This window comes from Schistocerca serialis, chromosome 5 (genome assembly GCF_023864345.2).
Source record: "Schistocerca serialis cubense isolate TAMUIC-IGC-003099 chromosome 5, iqSchSeri2.2, whole genome shotgun sequence".
Taxonomy (NCBI): Eukaryota; Metazoa; Arthropoda; class Insecta; order Orthoptera; family Acrididae; genus Schistocerca; species Schistocerca serialis.
In genome coordinates, this window is record NC_064642.1 from 751,797,529 (window position 1) to 751,821,919 (window position 24,391).

Consider the following 24,391-nt stretch of genomic DNA (forward strand, 5'->3'; position numbering starts at 1 on the left):
TTGGGCGACACCGTTGGACGACTAACGCTGGCTACCATGCAAGACGCCGCTCTTGCTGCATTAAATGCTGTTACCTTGCCGATGGCCTTGAGAGATTGCTGAGCTGGACACGTCAGCACATTTCACTCCTGCAAGCTGCGTGTGTCGCCCTTTTCACTGCTACTGCAGAGAAGCTAATAAATATATAACTCACTAATTCCATCTCATTAGTGCCCAGGATGCCTGACAGGCCCTCACCATTGTGCTCCAAGCTTCATGATAAAGGCTACAACCCATCGACTCCTATGTATCTATTCTCGAACTATATGTAGAAAAATGAATACTTAAACCTCTTCGTGGGAGCTCTGACTTCCTGATTTTGTTGTGATGATGATTTTTGCTGGTAGTCACCAAAATATTTTTTTCAGGATAAATTTCAGTCATCTGATGCAAATAAATTTTATTATGCTTTACTGGCTTTGATAAGTTAATGTGTTATCTTCAGAAGCTTAGTTTAGCAGATGTCAATTCTGACTTCATTTTTGACATCCACTAAACGAAGCTTCTGAAGATGACAAATTAATTTGTCAAAACTGGAAAAAGCATAACAAAATTTATTTTCAACTGATGACTGAAATTCACCCTGAAAAAATAATCCTACAGTTGCTGAAAAATTACAACCATGAATAAAGTAACAAAATATTTTCTCTTTCAGAGTAGAAAGTTGGTGATTGAAATTTCGTGAACATATAACGCCATTGAAGAAATGTCTTAATGATTGCCACCCCAACACATGCATTCTATCTGTGACACTCTCCTCCCTGTTTTGCGATGAAACAAAACTAATTGAACTTTTTCGATGTCTTCCACCAACCCATCTGCTAAGACTCCATACTGCACTGCAATACTCGAGAAGGGAACAGACAAGCATTGTGTGGTCTATCTCTTTTGTAGATCAGTTGCATATCCTTGGTGTTGAAGCAATTAAACATGGTCTTTGGTTCACCTTTTGCTCAATGTCTTCCATGCGATTGTTCTAATTTAAGTTGTTTGTAACGTAATTGCTTGATATTTAGTGAAACTGACAGCGTTCAGATTTGTGTGATTTGTAATGTAACTGATTTTAGTCCTAATGTACTAAACTGGCGGTTTTAGAATCATACAGATATGTAGCCTAAATTATTTTGCAATTGGTTTTGATTGTGTGAGGACTTTACTAAATTGTAAATGACAGTATCACCTGCAAGATCTAACAGGGCTGCTCAGATTATCTTCTAAACCCTTTGTTTGGATTCGGAACTGCAAAGAACTGTAACACTACCTTGGGGGACGCCAGGTATCACTTCAGTTTTAGTCGATCACTTTCCACGACTTACTATGAACTGGTCTAGTATTCATGTCGGGAACAAGCCGAGATGGTACCTGTGTACAGCCAAGAAGATGGAAACGGTCGAGAGGCAGCACGACTATACCAAAACAAATACCCTCACAGACACAAACCATATCACACAACAATTCGAGTCCTGTTTGGGTGTTTGTATGATCACGGGACCTTCCAGACAGATGAAACTGCGGTGACCTCTCTGGCAGGACATCACGGATCCAGTTGCACAAGCGAGATGATACTTCGTATGCACACAGCTTAGCTGTTTGCAATATCCACGATATTCAGAAGATTTCGCATCCTTTTATACCCATATACAGAAATACTTATCTGAAAAACTTCTTAATTTTTTATTATTATATATTTCAGCCGCAAGTCAAATAAGTGGTATCATTAATACGAGTAGTTTCGACTTATTATCAATTCATTATCATATTATATGGATAAAAACGATGAAACTGGTTACAACAAAATACCAGGAAACTGAACATAAGACAAAATTAATTTCCATACACTACCATACGTACCTGATTATGATGCGTACTATACCGTCAACTATGCTTAGCCTGTGATAGCTACTAAGTTCAAACGAGATGATTCGAAAGCTGTAGGTGACTTCAGAGTTTAATTCCAGGGATGGGTCACTCGAAAAGGGTGCTGGCAACAAAGGGACTAAGATCTACAAGAAGAGAAATTTCGATGTAACTGTTCCCGATCATTCATGATGCTGTCGTGAACATTTTGCAGCAACGTACACTGATATGACAAATGGGATTGCGATACGCACATATACAGACGACGGTAGTGTAGCGCACACGAGGTATAAAAGGGCAGTGCACTGGTAAAGCTGTCATTTGTACTCAGGTGGTCCATATGAAAAGGTTTACGACGACATCATAGCCTCACGACGGGAATTAATAGACTCTGAATGTGGAGTGGTACCTGGAGCTAGACGTGTGGGACGTTTCATATCGGCAATCGTTAGGGAATTCAGTATTCTGAAATTCAGTTTTAAGAGTCTGCCAAAAATATCAGATTTCATCATGGACTATGCCATGGCCACCGACATTCACATAACGACCGAGTTGCAGCGACGTTTGCATAGAGTTGTCAGTGTTAACAGACAAGCAACACTCCGCGATACACGGAAACGCCAAAGAAACTGGTATAGCCACGCGTATTCAAATACAGAGATGCGTAAACAGACAGAATACTGCACTGCGGTCGGCAGCGCCTACATAAGAAAAAAAGTGTTTGGCGCAGTTGTTAGATCGGTTACTGCTGCTACAACAGCAGGTTATCAAGACTGAAGTGAGTTTAAACTTGGTGTTGTAGTCGGCGCACAAGCGATGGATCACAGCATCTCCGAGGTAGCGATGATGTGGGGATTTTTCCGTAAGACCATTTCACGAGTGTACTGTGACTATCAGGAATCGCCGGCCATTGTGGCCAAGTGGTTCAGGGCGCTTCAGTCCGGAACCGCGCTGCTGCTACGGTCGCAGGTTCGAATCCTGCCTCGGGCATGGATGTGTGTGATGTCCTTATTTTAGTCAGGTTTAAGTAGTTGTAAGTCTAGGCGACTGATGACCTCAGATGTTCCATAGTGCTCAGAGCCATGTGAACGATTTATCAGTAATCCGGTAAAACATAAAACCTGCAATATTGCTGCGGCCGGAAAAAGATCCTGCAAGATGGGGACCAATGACGAATGAAGAGAATCCCCCATTGTGACAGAAGTGCAACCCCTCCGCCAATTGCTGCAGATTTCAATGCTAGGCTATCGGCAAGCGTCAGCGTGTGAACCATTCAACAAATCGACTTGGTCTGTAGGAACAGAAGGCCAACTCGTCTATCCTTGATGACTGTACAACACAAAGCTTTACATCTCGCCTGGGCGCGTCAACAACGACATTGGACTGTTGATGACTGGAAACATGTTGCCTCGTCGGACGAGTCTCATTGCAAATTTTGTCCAGTGGATGGACGTTTATGGGTATGCAGACAACCTCATGAAACCGTGGACTCTGCATGTCAGCAGGGGACGGTCGATGCCTCTGTAATGGGGTTGCACGTGTGCAGTTTGAGTGATATGGGACCCCTAATACCTCTAGGTACGGCTCTGACAGGTGACACGTACGTAAGCATCCTGTCTGATCACCAGCGTCAATTTGTGTCCACTGAGCATTTCGACTTACTTGAGCGACTCCAGCAGAATAATGCGATACGCCACACGTCCAGAACTGCAACAGAGCGGCTCCAGAAACACTCTTCCAAGTTTAAATACTTCCGCTGGCCACCAAAGTCCGCATACATGATCATTATGGAGCGTATCTGGGATGTTTAGCAACGTGCTGTTCAGAAGAGGTCTCCACCGGCCCGTACTCATACGGATTTAAGGACAGAACTGCAGGATTTGTGGTCAACTCCCTCCAGCACTACATCAGACATTAGTCATGCCACGTCGTGTTGTGGTTATTCTTAAATGTTAGCGGTGGCCCACGCGATTTCGTGGAGGTGTATCAGTTTCTTTTGGCCTTCAGTGCCATTCCCTTCCTCCGACCATAATGGGGACACTTGTGTAACAACACCCAGTCATCTCAAGGCAGGTGCAAATCCCTGAACACCCCCCGCCAACCCCCCCCCCCCCCCTCCCCCGGGAATCGAACCCAGGGCCCATGCTCGGGAAGCGAGAAGGCTACCACGAGACCATGAGCTGCGGACTTAGTTTGACGTCTCCTACAGAAATACTGTCTTGTGAATGAATGGAGCATTCTGATCTGCTCTTACTGAGTTTACCCAAATTACCCAAATTACTGATGCTGCCAGTGTGGAAGCACTGTCCACCTTTTTCTTTCTCTCTGCGGGCGAGACTTTCAGTAGCAAAACTATTTTATAGAGAATGCCACAATGCACTGACAGTTAAAGCCTGAAAAAGTGGCCTACAGATCGTCAAATATGGAAAGACACTTGCGCAAATACGCTGCTCTGCCACTGAGAACGGAAGCTTGAATATTAGAGCGATCTCCAACCCAGCAATATATTACCGCATACTGTGTCGATGTATTAAACATACAATTCATATCCTGTGCCACAAATAATCGCCCCTTATGCATCATGCATATAGCTATCGACCGCCAGACACTCGTACATATACCATGAAGACAGATGGCATAAGCACATGCACCATAAGTATACTCCTCACTGCACTAGATATTTCCCACGAGGTCAGGCGGTCATTCATTGCAGCTGATGGTCATAAGTCATCCACTCCTGAAACTTGACCAGAGCACCCTCGGTGGACCGAAATCACTCTCAGATATGTTGTACAAAGTCGGGGTCGGTTCCCTGTGGCACAAAGACGTTAGTGTTTCTGTCCCCAACTTGCTTCCTTGCATGCAGTCTACACCCATCTCCAGACTCTGGTTCAAATGGCTCTGAGCACTATGGGACTTACTATCCGAGGTCATCAGTCCCCTAGAACTTAGAACTACTTAAACCTAACTAACCTAAGGACATCACACGCATCCATGCCCGAGGCAGGATTCGAACCCGCGACCATAGCAGTCACGCGGTTGCAGACTGAAGCGCCTAGAACCGCTCATCCACACTGGCCATCTCTGGGATTACAAGAACACATATAATTTCAAATGGTTTGCCAGAATATCACGTCTTTTTCGCAAAACACTCGTACATATACCGCGCAGACTGTTGTACAGAGCCTGGGTCGGTTCCCCTTGGCACAAAAGCGTCACTGTTGGTCCTGACCTGCTTGATTGCTTGCTTTCTACACCAATCTCCAGACTCTGAGATTACAAGAACAGTTGTATTTTCACGTGTTTTGACAGAATAATTCTCAATATCAGGCACATAGCACATAGCACGCCAGGCAAAAGAGGTCCGACGCGATATTAGAAAGTATTCTGTGATTTTTATCGCCTCAGTGTATTTATCAGATGGTTCAAATGGCTCTGAGCACTATGGGGCTTAACTGCTGAAGTCATCAGTCCCCTAGAACTTAGAACTACTTAAACCTAACTAAGCTAAGGACACCACACACATCCATGCCAGAAGCAGGATTCCAACCTGCGACTGTAGCGGTTCCAGACTGTAGCGCCTAGAACCGCTCGGCCATTCATGCCGACTGTATTTATCATTTACAGATTAGGCTATAAAGTCTTTCAGCGCCGAGGACAAAGAATAGTTGTAAGAGATCTTCTGTTTAGTAGCCTCTTACGGGAACAAGTGTCGTTTATTGCGTTTCTTTGCCAACTTTAGACGCACGTCCTCATTTCTGCGGTGTTACACTGCAGAAGCGCCCTGTCCGACAGAAGCGCGGCTTTGTCGCTGCGAGGCGGCCGTATTGCGTCAGTGGCGAGCCAAGTGACGCGGAAAGCGCGGCGCGCGGCCCATTTGCGTAATTACGCACGTCCGCGTCGGCGTCGACGTCTGCGTCCCGCGTGCCGCGCAGGTGCCAGCCGGGCCGCCGCCACCCCGCTGCCCTGCTGAGTAATTATGCGGCTGTTGCAGCAGCCCCAACCCCTCCCACGCCGGCGGTAATTAAATTTGAGCCATCGAGTTGTGCGACTGGCACGCGCGCCTCCTGACCAAATCAAATTACCGGCCCCGCAGGTGTAAATAACCGGCGCGGGGGCCGCGGATGAAAACGGCGTAGCGCTACCGCCACTGCGCCGATGCGCTGTTCCGGCGTCGCACGGCGCCGGTTGAGCCGTTTACGTCAAGAGCCAGCCGCTGGACTGACTGCGACGTGAGCGCCCGCGCGCGTCCGGTCCGCTCTAACCGGGCGAGCGGCCGGTGGAACACTGGCGTCAGTAAAAGGCACGACAGCCAGGGAGAATCCTCCAGACACGTGGGGTGGATAAAAATATGGTAACGCCGAAAACACAACACAGTAACTCGCCTAATTTATTGAAATTCCTTTTAACTCCTTTTGTGGAGCATAGGGCTGCGACAAAGGACCGCCATCTTGTTCCGTCTTCTAGTAGTATTTTCACTTCTTCCCATCCTACATCCTGCAATGAACCAGCCACAATCGTCACGTAATCCTTCTACATCTACATCTGCATCCATACTCCACAAGCCACCTGGCGGTGTGTGGCGGAGGGTACCTTGAGTACCTCTATCGGTTCTCCATTCTATTCCAGTCTCGTATTGTTCGTGGAAAGAAGGATTGTCGGTATGCCTCTGCGTGGGCTCTAATCTCTCTGATTTTATCCTCATGGTCTCTTCGCGAGATATACGTAGGAGGGAGCAGTATACTATTTGACTCCTCGGTGAAGGAATGTTCCCGAAACTTCAACAAAAGCCCGTACCGAGCTACTGAGCGTCTCTCTTGCAGAGTCTTCCACTGGAGTTTATCTATCATCTCCGTAACGCTCTCGCGATTACTAAATGATCCTGAAACGAAGCGCGCTGCTCTCCGTTGGATCTTCTCTATCTGTTCTATCAACCCTATCTGGTATGGATCCCACACTGCTGAGCAGTATTCAAGCAGTGGGCGAACAAGCGTACTGTAACCTACTTCCTATCTTTTCGGATTTCATTTTCTTAGGATTCTTCCAATGAATCTCAGTCTGGCATCTGCTTTACCGACGATCAACTTTATATGATCATTCCATTTTAAATCACTCCTAATGTGTACTCCCAGATAATTTATGGAATTAACTGCTTCCAGTTGCTGACCTGCTATATTGTAGCTAAATGATAAGGGATCTTTCATTCTATGTATTTGCAGCACATTATACTTGTCTACATTGAGATTCAATTGCCATTCCCTGCACCACGCGTCAATTCGCTGCAGATCCTCCTGCATTTCAGTACAATTTTCCATTGTTACAACCTCTCGATATACCACAGCATTACCCGCAAAAGCCTCAGTGAATGGTTCAAATGGCTCTGAGCACTATGGGACTCAACTGCTGTGGTCATAAGTCCCCTAGAACTTAGAACTACTTAAACCTAACTAACCTAAGGACAGCACACAACACCCAGCCATCACGAGGCAGAGAAAATCCCTGACCCCGCCGGGAATCGAACCCGGGAACCCGGGCTTGGAAAGCGAGAACGCTACCGCACGACCACGAGATGCGGGCAAAAGCCTCAGTGAACTTCCGATGTCATCCACAAGGTCATTTATGTATATTGTGAATAGCAACGGTCCTACGACACTCCCCTGCGGCACACCTGAAATCGCTCTTACTTCGGAAGACTTTTCTCCATTGAGAACGACGTACTGCGTTCTCTTATCTAGGAACTCTTCAATCCAATCACACAATTTGTCTGATAGCCCATATGCTCTTACTTTGTTCATTAAACGACTGTGGGGAACTGTATTAAACGCCTTGCGGAAGTCAAAAACACGGCATCTACCTGGGAACCCGTGTCTACGGCCCTCTGAGTCTCGTGGACGAATAGCGCGAGCTGTGTTTCACACGATCGTCGTTTTAGAAACCCACGCTGATTCCTACAGAGTAGATTTCTAGTCTCCAGAAAAGTCATTATACTCGAGCATAATACGTGTTCCAAAATTCTACAACTGATGGACGTTAGAGATATAGGTCTACAGTTCTGCACATCTCTTCGACGTCCCTTCTTGAAAACGGGGATGACCTGTGCCCTTTTCCAATCCTTTGGAACACTACGCTCTTCTATTCCTTGCTGTTGACCTTCGGCTTCAACTGATCGTCTCTCTGTCTCCATGCTAAATTTAAAAGAACACAAAATCTCCAAGATTGGCGAAGTTTTACAGAAGTTCGCAATATGGTGCGTATTTCAGTGCGAGATGCCTTTAATAGTTTCCACACTGAAATATTGTCTCGAAGTCTGGTAGAAAACCCAAAGAGATTCTGGTCATACATAAAGCACACCAATGGCAAGACGCAATCAATACCTTCACTGTGCGATAACAACGGTGAAGTCACTGATGACAGTGCCACTAAAGCAGAGTTATTAAGCACGGTTTCCCGAAACTCCTTCACAAAGAAGGCGAAGTAAATGTTCCTGAATACCAATCAAGAACAACCACCAAGGTGAGAAACATAGAAGTAGATATCCTCGGAGTAACGAAGCAGCTTAAATCAACAAACGCAAGGCCTCGGTCCAGATTGTATACCAGTCAGGTTCCTCTCAGAGTAGGCTGATAAAATAGCTCCATATTTAACAATTGTATACAACCACTCGCTCACAGAAGGATCCGTACCTAAAGACAGGAAAATTGCTCAAGTCACACGAATACCCAAAAAGGGAAGTAGGACTAATCCGATGAATTGCAGGCCTATATCACTAACGTCGATTTGCAGTAGGGTTTTGGAACATATACAGTATTCGAACATTATGAACTACCTCGGAGAAAACGATTTACTGACACATAGCATGGTTTCAGAAAATATCGTTCTTGTGAAACACAACTAGCTCTTTTTACTCATGAACTAATAAGTGCTATCGACAGAGGATGTCAGATTGATTCCATATTTTTTAGATTTCCAGAAGGCTTTCGACACCGTTCCTCTCTTCCAAGTCCTTCATAAAAAGATTGGCCACCAAGGCAGACAGATGGCTACCCATGGCTATTCTATCAGTGTGATTAAAATGCTGTTGGTTGAACATAAAATAGGCTGAGGATAGAGAATGCCGCACAGAGCAGTGATGTCCATCTGAGACTTTCTGTCAGTTAGCGCCAAAGAATCTGAGAGAGTGACCTTTGTAAAAAGTGATATCACATCAAAGCGAACCAAACGGTTAGAACTGTTTAGACAGAGAACCCCTAGTCTATTGATAAAGTCAACTGAGTTACGAATGTGGTGTGCGTATTTGCCCACCAACGATCTCGGCAAAGAAACGACAAGTTTGGGTAAACCGACGAAGTTCTCTCCGTTATGATAGCCTCCCTAACGGCGGATGTTTAAGAACGCAGTGATCTGTTCTACATTAAAAACGCAGAGAAATTACAGTTTCTCCATACAGCTATTATATGAGGAATTTGTCTGTCACCTCACATAATAATTGAAATAGGAATGGCTGCTCAGAAACTACCCTTACACCATTCTGCATTCGATTGCAATGTTCTGCAAGCAAGCTATCGATTTCTTTTAATAAGTTAAAGTGGCGTAAGACGTGTATTTAACGATAAACATTATACCAAATCTCCCATGTGATTGACAGTGTAAATGTTTTGCGGAAAACTGCCCCATGCGATACTCGACGCCCATTCCTGGCTACTAACAGAGACATTTAGTGAGCTGTAGTTCATTAAACTGCCCTGAAGGGTATCTGGACCATGCATCATTTCTTCAAGAAGCCTTCTAGGGTGACACATAATTCAGAAAATCACTTGCACAACAGAAAATCTGATTCTTATTACTCGTATAACCAGAAACAATTGTACAAATTAAAAGTTGTCCGTTAAAATTGTCGTCTTGCGATTTCTCATGTTTTACTTATCTGTGAACTCGCGAAGGGTTTTTCTACGATAACCTGCCCCCAGTGGTCCCCATCTATGGAGCGACCATTCGTAGCTCGGCAGTGGCGGTTCATTTCAAAGAAGCTCTTTGATGAGTGCAGTGGCTCGGCGAATAATAATGTAAAGCGACCAGTGAGAAAATCTTAACCTATGTTTTTGGATAACGAAGAAAAGTTCTGGGAAATACTTCTACTTTCTACAGTGATGCGGTATTGAGGAAGAAATGTGGCTATTCTGAAATACATCGAGAGAGAAAGAAAGTTGTTGATAAGTGAAATTTCGGAAAAATGATTTTTATGATTATAGTTAAATAAGTTTGTTTTGAGAAAAAAGGCGTCACATATGCCACGTCCATCTCGCTCGGCTGATCGGCCACGACTAACCGACAGCTGGCTAACTAAATTGACTACTTCACATTGCAGCTGCCTAGTACTTTATAGTCCAAACTGCTGAGGCCGTCCGCTTATAAGCATTTTTATATTTAATTTGTTGAGCTGTAAATCAAGAAATGCTGTGCTCAACTTGAAGGACGGTTTCAGCACTGCAGTGCTTTACTAGGCATGGTGGTGTTTCCCTGACTTCCTCTCATCTCTGAAGAGACACAGCAAGTTAGAAGGGGATCTACATTTCAACACTTCGTATTTACATTCAGAGGTCGAGGTCGACGGGCAATGAAAGGCCTAGCAGAATTCCAAAGAGGGAAGATTGTGGAGGTCCGACTACCTTTACCATCAATACCAAAGACAGGCAACTTATTGAATGTTTCAAGAGCAACTGTTTCAACAGTCATGACAGCCTACACAAAACACGGAAAGACATTATCGTGTATACGTAATATTGGGTGCAAATCAAAACTAAATGACAGAGGTCGTACGCTAACACGAATTGTGTCAAAACAGCACAAAACTACGGCGGGTAAAGTGACTGCAGAGCTCAAGCCATCTTCGAGACCTGTATTTATCGACGCTGTCCGCCGACAACTCCATAAAGCGAATGTTCATGGACGACCTGCTGTAGTGAAATCATTAGTGACGAGAACCAACGCAAAGAAGCGTAAAACATTGTGTCAAGAGCATAAATATGGACGGATGATCAGCGTAAACACGTCATATGGTCAGATGAGTCAACGTTTTCGTTATTTCCAACATCGGGCCGGATTTACGTCTGGAGAATGACAACTTACAATCCCGATTGCTTGATTCCAAAGGTTAAGCGAGGATGTGGAAGTGTGATGGTGTGGGCAGCCATATCATAGTATTTTGCTGGTCCCATCATTACTCTCAAAAGCCGTGACACAGCCAACGATTATGTGTACATTTTAGATGATCAGGTGCACCTCACGATTCAAATGTTGTGCCCCAAAAATTATGCCATATTTCAGGACGATAATGCACCCATTCACACATCCAGGGCCGGCCAGTGTGGCCGAGCGGTTCTAGGCGCTTCAGTTTGGAACCGCGCGACCACTATGGTCACAGGTTCGAATCCTGCCTCATGCATGGATGTGTGTGATGTCCTTAGGTTAGTTAGGTTTAAGTAGTTCTAAGTTCTAGGGGACTGATGACCTCAGAAGTTAAGTCCCGTAGTGCTCAGAGCCATCTGAACCATTTTTGAACACATCCAGGACAGTACAATCGTGGTATGAGGAGCCTGCAGCTGAACCTGCAGCGTCTTCCCTGGCCAGCACAGTCCCTGGACTTTAACATTATCGAACCCTTGTGGGCAGTATAAGAGCGAAGACTCCGGAGCAGATTTCCCCCTCACTCGTCACTACTGGAGTTAGATTTTAGTTCAAATGGCTCTGAGCACTATGGGACTTAACTTCTGAGGTTATCAGTACCCTAGAACTTAGAACTACTTAAACCTAACTAACCTAAGGACATCACACACATCCATGCCCGAGGCAGGATTCGAACCTGCGACCGTAGCGGTCGCGCGGTTCCAGAATGTAGCGCCTAGAGCCGCTCGGCCACCAGCGGCCGGCTACTGGAGTTAGAAGTTGTTCTGATCGAAGAGTGGCATAACGTTCCACTGGAGACTATACAGTCATTATATGCCAGTATTCCAATAATAATCGCAGCTGTATACTGAGCAAATGGTGGTCCTTCCCGTTATTAGTAAACAATTCCCAAGTAAGTGCAGGTGTTCACATTACTTTGCCCATCCCTTGTATGTTTCCTTAGACGCATGGCGAGGTCATGCGGGTATCGCCCATCACTCCGCGAGTACGTGCCATTTGATACCGAGTGAGTGAACTGCCAATCACGCACTTCCGTGTGTGCATGCACAGCGACTGATGTAGACGAGTGCTATTCGCGCGGCTTCGTCACGCGCCAGCAGCGCTCTCGTGTAGACTGCACTGCACGACATGCATGTAGTGTTGGAATAGTATCAGCCTGCTTTCTCGCCTTCTTTGCATGGCTGCCTACACGTAAGGGGAAAAAGATTTTTTTTTTTTTTAGGTCATTGATAAGTTGCCCTGCATGTCAGACATGTTGTGGGAGTGGTATCAGGTTGGACAAAGAGAGGGGATAGGACGGGATAGATAGAGAGAGGGAAGAAGGAAGGGAAGGGAGAGAGGTTGGGAGGAAGAGCTGTATAAAGAGGAGTGAGGATAAGATGGACCGTGAGAGGTGGGAAGGAAGAGATTTTTAGGGAGAGGGTCTACAGGACGAAGTGGATAGGGAGAGCAAGCAAGAGGAGATGAATAAGTGCTCTTAGTTCTTAAAGTATACATTTTAGAGCCCATGTTGACTGGACATTCAGTTCTTATTTTGGTACAGCTACAGTCTCCCAATATATGAGAAACAAAGACCTATATGTAGACGTGAAGGTGAAAAAGTGCTCATAGCTGTTAGGATAAGCGTTTTAGACCCCATGTCTAGTAGACAAACTTTTTCTTGTTATCGTCCATAGTACCACCTTTGAAAGTTTGTCAGTTTATATGAGGTTCACCCTGTATGCATACAGGTTCTTTTCAAGAAGCAATGGGGCAATGATCTTATAAATTACTCAGTAATAGGTATCCTTCTGTGATCATTTAGCTCAATAGGAATTACATTCATGTGGAGCGTAGATTCAGTCACGTAAGATTACTTGCAGTATTTTTAGTAATATCCTTACAGGTTCCAAAGGTAAGTTTTCATCGACAGATTCGGAGCAGCAGATGCTGTATTACATTCCAAACAATATTCTTCAAAAGTCCTGTAGTTTCAGTTTCTCTCAGAAAGACATTTAGAATCATATTTATGAGCCAAGAATGTTCACTGACCCTGTTTTGCCTACAAGGTGGGACATATTAAACTACTGCAAGGACAAATGGAAAGTATTTGATTAGAAAACTTAAACATTAAAGTGAATTCAGTTTGTCTGTGTCCAATTATTCCAAAAATTTGATCAGGTTCTGTTGTACTAGTATTTTCATGGGTCAATATTCATAGATTTAAAAAGGGGGTATTAATCAGGGCAAATTTCAGCAGGCTGTGTTAACTCAGATTAAGTTCAGAAACAGGCAGCTTAAAACTGAATTTGTCTCACTGACATATGCTCTGCTGCAAGCCAAAAATGAGGTCCGCCATAAGAAAACAATGTGTCTGTTGATCTAGGGACACCAATGCATTCCGAGTGAGAGAACTGTAACCCTTGCCACGTATACTGCCACCATATGCTGCGGCTCGGATCATCTGCCTTAGAAGTTCCTTTAAATGGGACGTCACAGTGAGCTACTACCGCAACTATCTAATGAAGTATTGGTGTAATTTAATGGTTTCGGGTCGATAATCGTAACTGAAAAAGCGACTCGCTTTTCGTTAAGTAAGAAATGTGTATTTTAGTACATATGCTGGAGTGGTTAGCACGTTACGAAGAAGGCCGTTGATGTTGCGCAGACTAGAGATCAATACTGGCGATGACCTTTAAAGTAGGTCCGGACAGCTGAGCAAACACTCCGATTGCTATCGGACGCCGGACGCTCCACAGGAATGCAGCGACTCTAACCGCAGCGGAATTAATTGTTATCTCTTCCAGAGACGATGGTCCCGGAATGTTCCAGCACTATCACTTGAGTTTATAGCTCATACCGGCAGTTGTAACAAGCGAGTAACTGAAATTCGTACAGAGCTGTTAATGTGGAATGAAAAGCCTGATACCGAATTTTAGTGGCGTTTGTATTAACGATACCATGTCACCACACAACAAAAAAAGGAGTAATAGATGAACTATAGCAATAATAATGTTATTATTTTATTTATCAAAGGTGTTTTTTGTCGGTACGCCATATCTCCTGTATTGCTAAACAAAAATTAATGATTGAGACTTCATTTTCAAGATTTCTTTCACGAGTAATGACAAGAATAATCTATCACGCGATTACAGTCATACATATCGATGCAAAGTATTCAGAAGGCGCCAACTATTGACAATGTCATTTTATTATTTTATACAACAGCGGTTGGAGTTGTTTACTTTCCTTATGCAGGCTTTGTATACTGCTAATTTCTTCTGTACTTCAGTTTCCCACGGTGGCGCTAAGCACAACAAGCAGACCGAAAGTGAGACCTCCAACCAGAGGGCGTTCCACACCACTGGAAGGTTTCGCAGACCGTAGAAGGAGAAGTGACAGACAAAGAGACGAACAAAGACAATTTCGACTTCAGTGCAATCGCAGACAAAACCAATTCAGTGCCCAACGGCAACAATCAGTGGAAGACAACTTATCTATGTTACCTCCATCAAAACATAAGTGCAAGAAGACTACATAAAATTCAAAAAACCATATTATTTCTCTATCTTTTCCCTAGAGCTAATGAAATGCAAACACGCAGTACTAGTAACATGGACTACATTTGCGTATGTTGCTCTGCAAGGTTGTTTGCAGGGGAGTTCAGTGAAAATTCAGTTCTCATTTGTTGCCACGAGGGAAAGGTTAACTTTGTTAAGAGTTGGTGAACAGCTTCAATACCTCCCATAACAGAATAATGACTGCACGAAGAACTAGCTTGACGATTTAACAATGATTCGGCATTTGCTTCAGTTCAGTTTAACTCGGTTGATGTTCCTGGTTGTGGTCCTTCTTTTTTTTTAAAGAACATGGCTGGTTGTATCAGGTGGTAGGAAGTCTGCAACATCCCGCAGCAGTTGCCTCGCGATGCTTGATACACACAAATATTATGCACAGTTGATCAAATTCATAAAACATTAGATCATACTGTACCTGATATTGATTTTTACAATGAGACTATTATGTGCAACTTCTGTCCAAAATATAACAACTTTTATTACTTGCATTTCCCTATTATTTTTCCATTATTACGAGTATAATACTGTCGGTGACTGATCAGGACAGAAAAAAAATGGTTAAAATGGCTCTGAGCACTATGGGACTTAACTTCTAAGGTCATCAGTCCCCTAGGACTTAGAACTACTTAAGCCTAACTAACCTAAGGACATCACACACATCCATGCCCGAGGCAGGATTCGAACCTGCGACCGTAGCGGTCCCGCGGTTCCAGACTGTAGCGCCTTTAACCGCTTTGCCACTCCGGCCGGCGATCAGGACAGAGTTTGAATTATTTGCACTGGTCAACTAGTGATAGTAATACGCATAGAACACAAGACATAAATTAATATTGCAGCAGTTAATAATGGTCGAGAATATGGGAAACTGAGCGACAAACTCTCGCAGAAGGAACGCTTCTAATATTCGCCTGGAAGAATTTGAGAAGATCGCGGAAAACGTAAATAAAGATAGATTCATCAGCTGAAAAATTATAAATCCAACACATTTTATCACTTTCAAGTAGGAGGCGTAGTCACATATAATGGGCAATCAAATATGGACGAGACATTTTAAAAAAATATAGCAATCGCTTTGGGAGAGATCGGGCCTCTATGGGTGGAAGGACTTCCCAAGGAAACTTTTGCAGCGTCGTCGGAACAACCTTGGCAACTTGTGGGTTTTTGGAGTCCTGAATAAGGATATCCGTGGTCGTCGATTTCCTCAGGACGAAGAGGTGCATGCTTCAGTACGATCATGGTTCGTCTGTATAGGACCCTTACCAGTTGGTTCAGATTATGAGATTGAGAAGGTCCAAAGAAGAGCGGCAAGATTCGTGACTGGTACATTTAGCCATTGCGAGAGCGTTACAAATCTCATAGGTAGTTTGAAGTGGGACACACTTGCAGATAGACGACGGGCTAAACGGAAAAGTCTCCTCACTAAATTCCAGAATTCGATCTTCGCCGAGGGTGTAGAGCAGATATTATTACCACCAACTTTCAAATCGCGCAATGATTACCATTAAAAGGTAAGGGAAATTAGAGCTCGCACTGAGGCGTTCGGACAGTCGTTTTTCCCTCTCGCGATCCGTTTGGAACAGAGGGGGGGGGGGGGGGAGGGGGGGGAATATGAGTTTGGCGCGAGTATTGCCCTACGCCACACACCGCTTAGTGGCTAGCGGAGTATATATGTAGATGCAGATAGGCAGCTGCAAACATTTTACCATGAAGGCAGTGATCGTCCTGTCTCATAGAGGGAAGTACGATATTACAGCGTCTGTGTTATTCTAATTACGATGCACAGTTCCTTTGAACATGCATGCATGTTGAAAGGACATTTTTAATGTTGTGACAGTTATGGCGATTCACTAGAAATGATAAAAAGTTTACTTACTTCCTTAGTATCTGTCTGGTTTTAATCATCACCTCCAGAAAATAAAGCCCTGCTACAGGACGAAATCCCGCCGCCACAGTACCGTAGCATGTCAATAGACCATAAAAAAAATCGTAGTCCATTGATAACAATAGAGTATAGCTCTGTACTTCGTTCTCGCTGGCAGCGGAACTATTGCTGCTCTTTTTAGCCAACCATGGTCACTTATTTAGCCATCCCGATTAGTTTGTCACAGCTGAAACGTTTCCGATGATGTCTATAAATTACATAAAATTATTTTAAGCGTCCGTAAGCGCCGGCCGGAGTGGCCGTGCGGTTCTAGGCGCTACAGTCTGGAACCGAGCGACTGCTACGGTCGCAGGTTCGAATCCTGCCTCGGGCATGGATGTGTGTGATGTCCTTAGGTTAGTTAGGTTTAATTTGTTTTAAGTTCTAGGCGACTGATGACCTCAGGAGTTAAGTCGCATAGTACTCAGAGCCATTTGAACCAACCGTCCGTAAGCATTGGCGTTAATGCATATATTTGTGCCGTCCTTGACTGCTTTAATTTTTTTAAAAAAAAGACTACACCTCTTAACACATTTAGACCACAGCAATCGTCAACATCACATTTAAAATTCCGCTACACTCTGTCTTGTAAGTTCTTATATGGACTTGTCCATAGATTATATGTAGAATAATTGTTTCAAAAATAGAAAAAAAGGGACCAAGACGGACAAATATATTGTTTTCCTCCGCTTCAGAAAACAACTTACTGGAGAACATTCCATTTTGACACTGAGGTCTGCCATTTTTTGGTTCCCGTAGAAGAGTACTCTAGCACTTTGGTGAAGCGACATCAATGTGTATCAAGACTGAAAAAGACATGTGCTAGGAAATAAACAATAAATTAGTGACGTACCTGTATTTAGTCGAGCTGATAGTTAAAATCTTGTGTCTACTTCTTACGCTTCTGAAGACATTTTAGTGACAAAGATCGTAATTGAGCAGGATGATAGTCTTCCTTTATGCAACAGAAATATTTTTTGTCCAGTAAAAAAGCCTTCGATCTGATTTTTAAGTCGTGCTTGTAACATTAACTAATCGTAACTCTCGTAGAAACCAATTTAACGAGTATAGTGAGGAACGCAGCACCATTTTTGTGCAGTTCCTCACGTTACGGGCGCAACATAATGAAGACCATACCACTGGTTAGGGCCAGTGGATGGATGGCGCAGATTTCATTGTCAATCCCGACGCTCTGTAATGTATCCATTCCCATGAATTAAGGCCCTGTACGGTCCTAATGAGCCATTTGCTTAAAAAATGTGTCATGTGTCTGACGTCATTTGTTTCAACGTATTTTCCCGTACGACATCAGTGCATGAATCTACGTACTCAACATCAGCTTTAATATACCACTGGTGCTCACTGTGGAGAATAATTTTTGCAGTTAAGGCCGCAAAATTCCTGAACATCTGCAGCTGCTGAAGCGTGTGGAAATTAGGACACGCCGGGGGAATTAGGCATGGTGCTGCTGAGCTCATGAACTGACACATTAGAAAACATTCTACCATCAAGCCATTGACCAATCCAGAAGCTTATAAAGCAAACTTTATGTCCATGAGTGTTATTGTATTAGGAATTCAAAGTATAAGTTAAATTAAAATTATTCGAGATTAGAGTCAGTCAACAAAACAGGACATTTTGTTCATAATTTTAGTTAGAGTTATGGTTCACTTTGTATTTATGCCAACCTGAATCTACAACAGAAGCAAATTAATAAATAAATAAAATACAATGAAATATTCACATGTAATTTAATACGGGAACATACACATAACTAATTCATTCCGAATGTCACGCATATTACTCTGTTGACTTTCCCACTTTGCAGATGAAAGTTTCAACCCTCTTATTGTAGATGGCTCCGAATTGTAGCGTGAAAAAATGGCCTTGTGTAACTTAACTATGTGGACGTGTGAGGAACAGAGCGCTGTAATCGAGTTTACAATTCGGCCACACATTGAACACCCTCTCTTTCAGCATCAGAATGCCAGAGCAGACACGAGCGCTGCGAGACTTGTAACAATCCGACACCTGACCATCCTCCATCGGTCCCGACTTACTTCCATCCGATTTTTCGTCTCATCTCAAAACTTAAAGAGCACCTTCGAGGACTTTGGGTAGGTAGTGTTAAAGCTGTCGATGTAAAGGTGAGGTGGCTACGTCAATAACGTCAAACATTCGACAGCGACGATATCAACAACCTGATCTCTTGTTGTGACAAATGTGTTCGTCACAAAGGTGACGAAACTGAGAAATAAAAATGTAGACGTGAAGAATAAAAATATAGAATGTTAATAAAGTTTAACTTAAAAAGCTTTAAGACCTTTCATGTAAGAAATTTGGGGGCATTATTTACTTACGAGTAAGGCTATTGTATTTTACACGAAAACGTAAACCGATGACGTCTTTGTTTTCGTCATTTTTCGGAATGATATAATAATTTTAACTGGTTCGGGAAAACGATATTAATTGAAGAGGGGAAAAAAATGTTACTGTCAAAGCCCGTAGGTTTCAAGCATGACAGCACAATATATTTGTCGTCTGTTAAAATTAGTATATGCGCATCTACGATGAGGATGACATTCAAAATTGTCTTAGCGACGATATATATTTCACGCATCTATAGATATGTTTAAGATTCTAGAAAGTTCTGAGTATCTCAGATTTCTAGGAATTCCGTTAATATTATGGGCCATTCACTCACGGGAGACCTTCAGGAATTAACCTACAAGTAATTCGCCTAACAGTCGGTCACAAAAAATGTTAACATGTTGTTGTTGTTGTTGTGGCGGTGCTGATCGTCCGCAATAAGAATGTGATACAGCTCTACATGAAAGTCCAGCCTGAGCAGTTTTCTCCATTTCTACGTAACTAATGTAACCTACGTGCATTTGAACTTCCCTACTGTATTCAAAGCTTCATCACTATCTACACTCTCGCTCCCCCACCCTTCCTTACGTTACTGGATTAACTACTCTTTGACATCACGGGCTACGGTCTATCGACGTATCCCTTGATTTAGTCAAGTCGTACCATAAAACTCTTATCTCTCCGATTCGACTGAGCATCTCTTCGTAAGTTGCTTAACTTACAGATACTATTCAAAGTATACTCCTGCAGCACCATATTTCAAAAGCCTGTATTTTCTTCTTGTCACTACTGTTTATCGTGCACGTTTTACTTCCATAGAGAACTGTACTCCACACAAATATTTTTCAAGATAATACTTTCTTGTGAAACTCGGCTTGCATTTTTTTTCCACACGGTATGGCAAACTTCAGGCGCAAGGGCGTAAAGAAAGTGTGTATTCTTCGATTTCAGAAAGGTAATCGACATTGAGCAAGCAGTAAAGGAAACAAAAGAAAAGAAAAATTCGGAGTAGGTATTAAAATCCATGGAGAAGAAATAAAAGCTTTGAGGTTCGCTGATGACATTGTAATTCTGTCAGAGACAGCAAACGACTTGGAAGAGCAGTTGAACGGAATGGATAGTGTCTTGAAAGGAGGGTATAAGATGAACATCAACAAAAGCAAAACGAGGATAATGGAATGTAGTCGAATTAACTCGGGTGATGCTGAGGGAATTAGATTAGGAAATGAGACACTTAAAGTAGTAAACGAGTTTTGCTATTTGGGGAGCAAAATAACTGATGGTGGTCGAAGTAGAGAGGATATAAAATGTAGACTGGCAATGGCAAGGAAAGCGTTTCTGAAGAAGAGAAATTTGTTAAAATCGAGTATTGATTTAAGTGTCAGGAAGTCGTTTCTGAAAGTGTTTGCATGGAGTGTAGCCATGCACGGAAGTGAAACATGGACGATAACCAGTTTGGACAAGAAGAGAATAGAAGATTTCGAAATGTGGTGCTACAGAAGAATGCTGAAGATTAGATGGGTAGATCACATAACTAATGAGGATGTATTGAATAGAATTGGGGAGGAGTTTGTGGCACAACTTGACAAGAAGAAGGGATCGGTTGGTAGGACATGTTCTGAGGCATCAAGGGATCACCAATTTAGTACTGGAGGGCAGCGTGGAGGGTAAAAATCGTAGAGGGAGACCAAGAGATGAATACACTAAGCAGATATCAGAAGGATGTAGGCTGCAGTAGGTACTGGGAGATGAAGAAGCTTGCACAGGATAGAGTAGCATGGAGAACTGCATCAAACCAGTCTCAGGACTGAAGACCGCAACAACAACAACAACAACAATCGACATCGCCTAAGCAATAAAAAACAACAATACGTAATATTGCTCTAAGTTTCTGATTATATCGAAGGTTATTCTAGTGGTAGAATGCTTTACGCTTTACTGCACGCTGTATGTTCGTTAGAAGAGAAAATATCTTCGGCTCTGTCCCAAAAGGTCACTATAAATGTCAAATATTTGTCGGGTAGGATCATTATTTTCTTGAGTGAAGTTGATGTTCGTCCGTTGAGGATCCGTGGGATGGATGACAGCATGAAATACAGGACGAGTTATAAAGTACTGTGTTTACTTTACTGTAGTAGATGAAGGTTCCCTTCTAACGCGAACAAATGCACGAAAGGAAATGGCAAACATTTTAAAACCTAGGTGAGGTACATATCAATGACTCACAGCTGGAATCGGTTAACTCATACAAGTGCCTGGTTGTAACAGTTTGTCGGGATGTGAAATGGGCTATCAGATAGGCTCCGTCATAGATAAAGCATGTGGCAGAATTTGGATTATCGGTAGGATACTGGGAAAATGCACTGAGTGTAAAAAGAAGAGTACTTGTGAGACCCGTCCTAGAATAATGCGGAAGCGTGTGAGTCCTGTACCACATAGGACGAAAGGAGATATTGAACGTGTATGAAGAAGGACAGCAGGAATGGTCACAGTTTTGTTTGATCCATGGGAGAGCGTCACGGAGATACTGAAGAAACTGAAATGTCAAATTCCGCTGAATGCGAACTATCCGGTAAACAGCCTCTTACAAATTTTAAATGACCAAGTTTCTGTGAATTTGCCAGCCGGTGTGGCCGAGCGGTTCTAAGCCCTTCAGCCAGGAACCTAGCGACCGCTAAGGTCGCAGGTTCGAATCCTGCATCGGGCGTGGAAGTGTGTGACGTTCTTAGGTTAGTTATGGTTAAGTAGATCTAAGTTCTAGGGGACTGATGACCTCAGATGTTAAGCCCAATAGTGCTCAGAGCCATTTGAACCATTTTCTTGGAATTTAAAACCATATACGTATCGCTCCCATAAGAATCAGTAAGGTTGGACTTACTACAGAGTGCACAGAGGTGTGCAAGCAATCATTCTTTCCGGGCTCCATATGAGAATGGAAAGGGAAGAAGCCCTAAGAACTAATACAATAGAAAATACCCTCCGTCATGCACTTCCTACTGGCTCGGAGAGTATGAATGTAGAGGAATATGCAGACTCCAACGCAGCGTACCAGGAACAATTCACTTAGTTCAGGAAGGAGGAGTAGAGGCGAAAAATGATAGCGGCGGTCCATGAGCAGAATATGAAAAAGAAACTATACATGATACCAGGAGTAATGATTATGATGATGCTAGTGGAGTATGAAAGGATACGGAAATGTGTCACATTTGGATCTCTGTTTACGGATCAACGCCCAGTGCTGAATATTAGTGGACCGCCTCTGTAGCGTTCAAGTGAGCAGGTGGGTGATCGTCCGAAGCTGTATTTAGTTTTTATGTCTCAATCTGCCGTAGGCTAGTGCCTGCTTAATTAACGGGCGCGTATCCCCGGTCTTTAGGAAGACCTGTGTCATAGCGAGGCATGCGTATGAATAGGATCGTCTTGACCAAGAATTAAAGATGGTGAATATGGCTTACGATGCGAAAAGTAAGTTTGAAGTACACATTGACCAAATTACGAAGGCTGCTAGAGAATGCTGACGCTGGAGGAGGAAGATCCTCGTCGCTTATTTGAAGGTAATACATTGTTGAGAACTTTGGTACGAATTGGAGAACTGGATGAAGATCGTATCAAGCTAATGTTTCGTGTTAGAACGTTGAAGACTTCTTAGAGAGAAGTTTACAAATGCAGGTTTTCGTATTAGTTATTGCTAAATCAATAAATCACGCAAAAGTTCTCATAGGCAGTGACATGTACGTGTTCGCAAGCAGGTTGTCAATCTTCTGAGCTTAATTGTTAAGGTGGAATCTCCAAAAGACACAGATTACTCACTGGAGTCTCACTTTGCAAGTGGTCATTCAGACTTTGTCAAGAACAAGAACCTGAGGAAGACTAGTTCAGTTGTTGGAGTATCAGATAAAGAAGAAGATTCAGTGCTACGAATTTGGAAAATAATCATTAATAAAGTACTCGAAAATATATTTAAAAATGTAACCGCGTGTTTAGCGTCCCCGCCTTTGATACAAAAGCAACAGGGTTGAATTCCCGGTACGTATTCTCTCTACTCTGGTATGAAGAGGTTGGCACAGGAGGGATTGGTTGTTTGATCTGAGGGAGGGGACCAAACAGCGAGGTCATCGTTGCCATCGGATTAGTGAAGGATGAGGTAGGAAGTCGACCGTGCCCTATCAAAGGAAAAGTCCTGGAATTTTCCGGAAGCGATTTATGGAAATCACGGAAAACCAAAATCAATGTGGCCGGACGCGGGTTTGAAGCGCCTTCCTCCCGAATTCCAGTCCAGTGTGCTAACCACTTCACCACCTCGCTCGGTCCCTGTAGTTGCTGACATTTTTCAAGGTTGGAATGTGGAACGGGCTCCACTGAGCCCTTATGAGGCCAAATGAACAGCTGTTTCAAGAAAAAAGCATCAGCATTATCACGAGTCATCTGCTGGAGAGACTGGTCACATGCTCATCGAATGTCCCGCGATCCCACATCGGTCCTTGTACTGTCTTATAGGCAGCAGCGACGCCAAGGATCTAGCCTGTGACTGGTGTTTGCTATAGTTTGGTTCCCACAGTAAATTTGTTTTACTGGAGCATACCCAGCATAATTACATAAATGCGACTGAGTCTTCGTAATCAAAATAATTTCTATTATACTATGATATACACTGCTTCCGTATGTGAAGTTATCGCTACGGTAGTGCACGGTGGACAAAAGGAAACTGCCCTGCAAAATACTTCATGTACCTTAAGATAGGTAACCCACCTTAGATCATCTGCCCGCAGTGAGGATAGTGTAAGCTGCCCACGGTGGGGATGGAGTAAGGCTTGTTGCCTAACTGAACTCTTTGACTGCCAATTTTGTTTCGGAAACATTAATGTGTGGTTATTTTAATTAATGTCAGAAGTAACAATATGAAAAGAATACTTCCCCCCCCCCCCCCCCCCGTCGTTTCGTTTTCCAAAGTGGTTGGGGATAGTATCTCCAGTGTGTCAGACGACGACTTCACAGATACTGCAAGACATACTGAAAACCGACACACATCAGTGGATAAACCATCTCTCCAAGTTTGTAACTCACATTACAGGTGCTCAATAAGAGCTTCGTTCGTGATGTGGCAGCGTCAATTCGTCGACTCGAGTCACTCACGCGATGTGTCCGGGAAGGTGCGAAGATAGCCTGCTTTCGGGATCTGGCAATTGGTTTGCCTATCTGCAGACTATACCCGTGGTCTAGGGGTAGCGTCTTTGATTCATAATCAAAAACGTCTTCGGTCCCGGGTTCGATCCCCGCCACTGCCTAAATTTTGATAAATAATCAGCATTGGCGGCCGAAGACTTCCGGCATAAGAAGTCAGCCTCATTCTGCCAACGGCCTTGTCAAAGAGGGCGGAGGAGTGGATAGAGGTTCAGGGCACTCTCTTGTCCTAGGGGTGGGAAATTGCCCCTAAAGGCGGAAGAATCAGCAATGATCAACGACA

General features: G+C 43.5%; 1 pseudogene; it reads left to right on the plus strand.

Moving 5' to 3' along the window:
* Positions 1–22,946, plus strand: part of LOC126482207 (40S ribosomal protein S9-like) — a 163,359-nt pseudogene extending 140,413 nt beyond the window's left edge.
* The last annotated feature ends 1,445 nt before the right edge of the window (positions 22,947–24,391 follow it).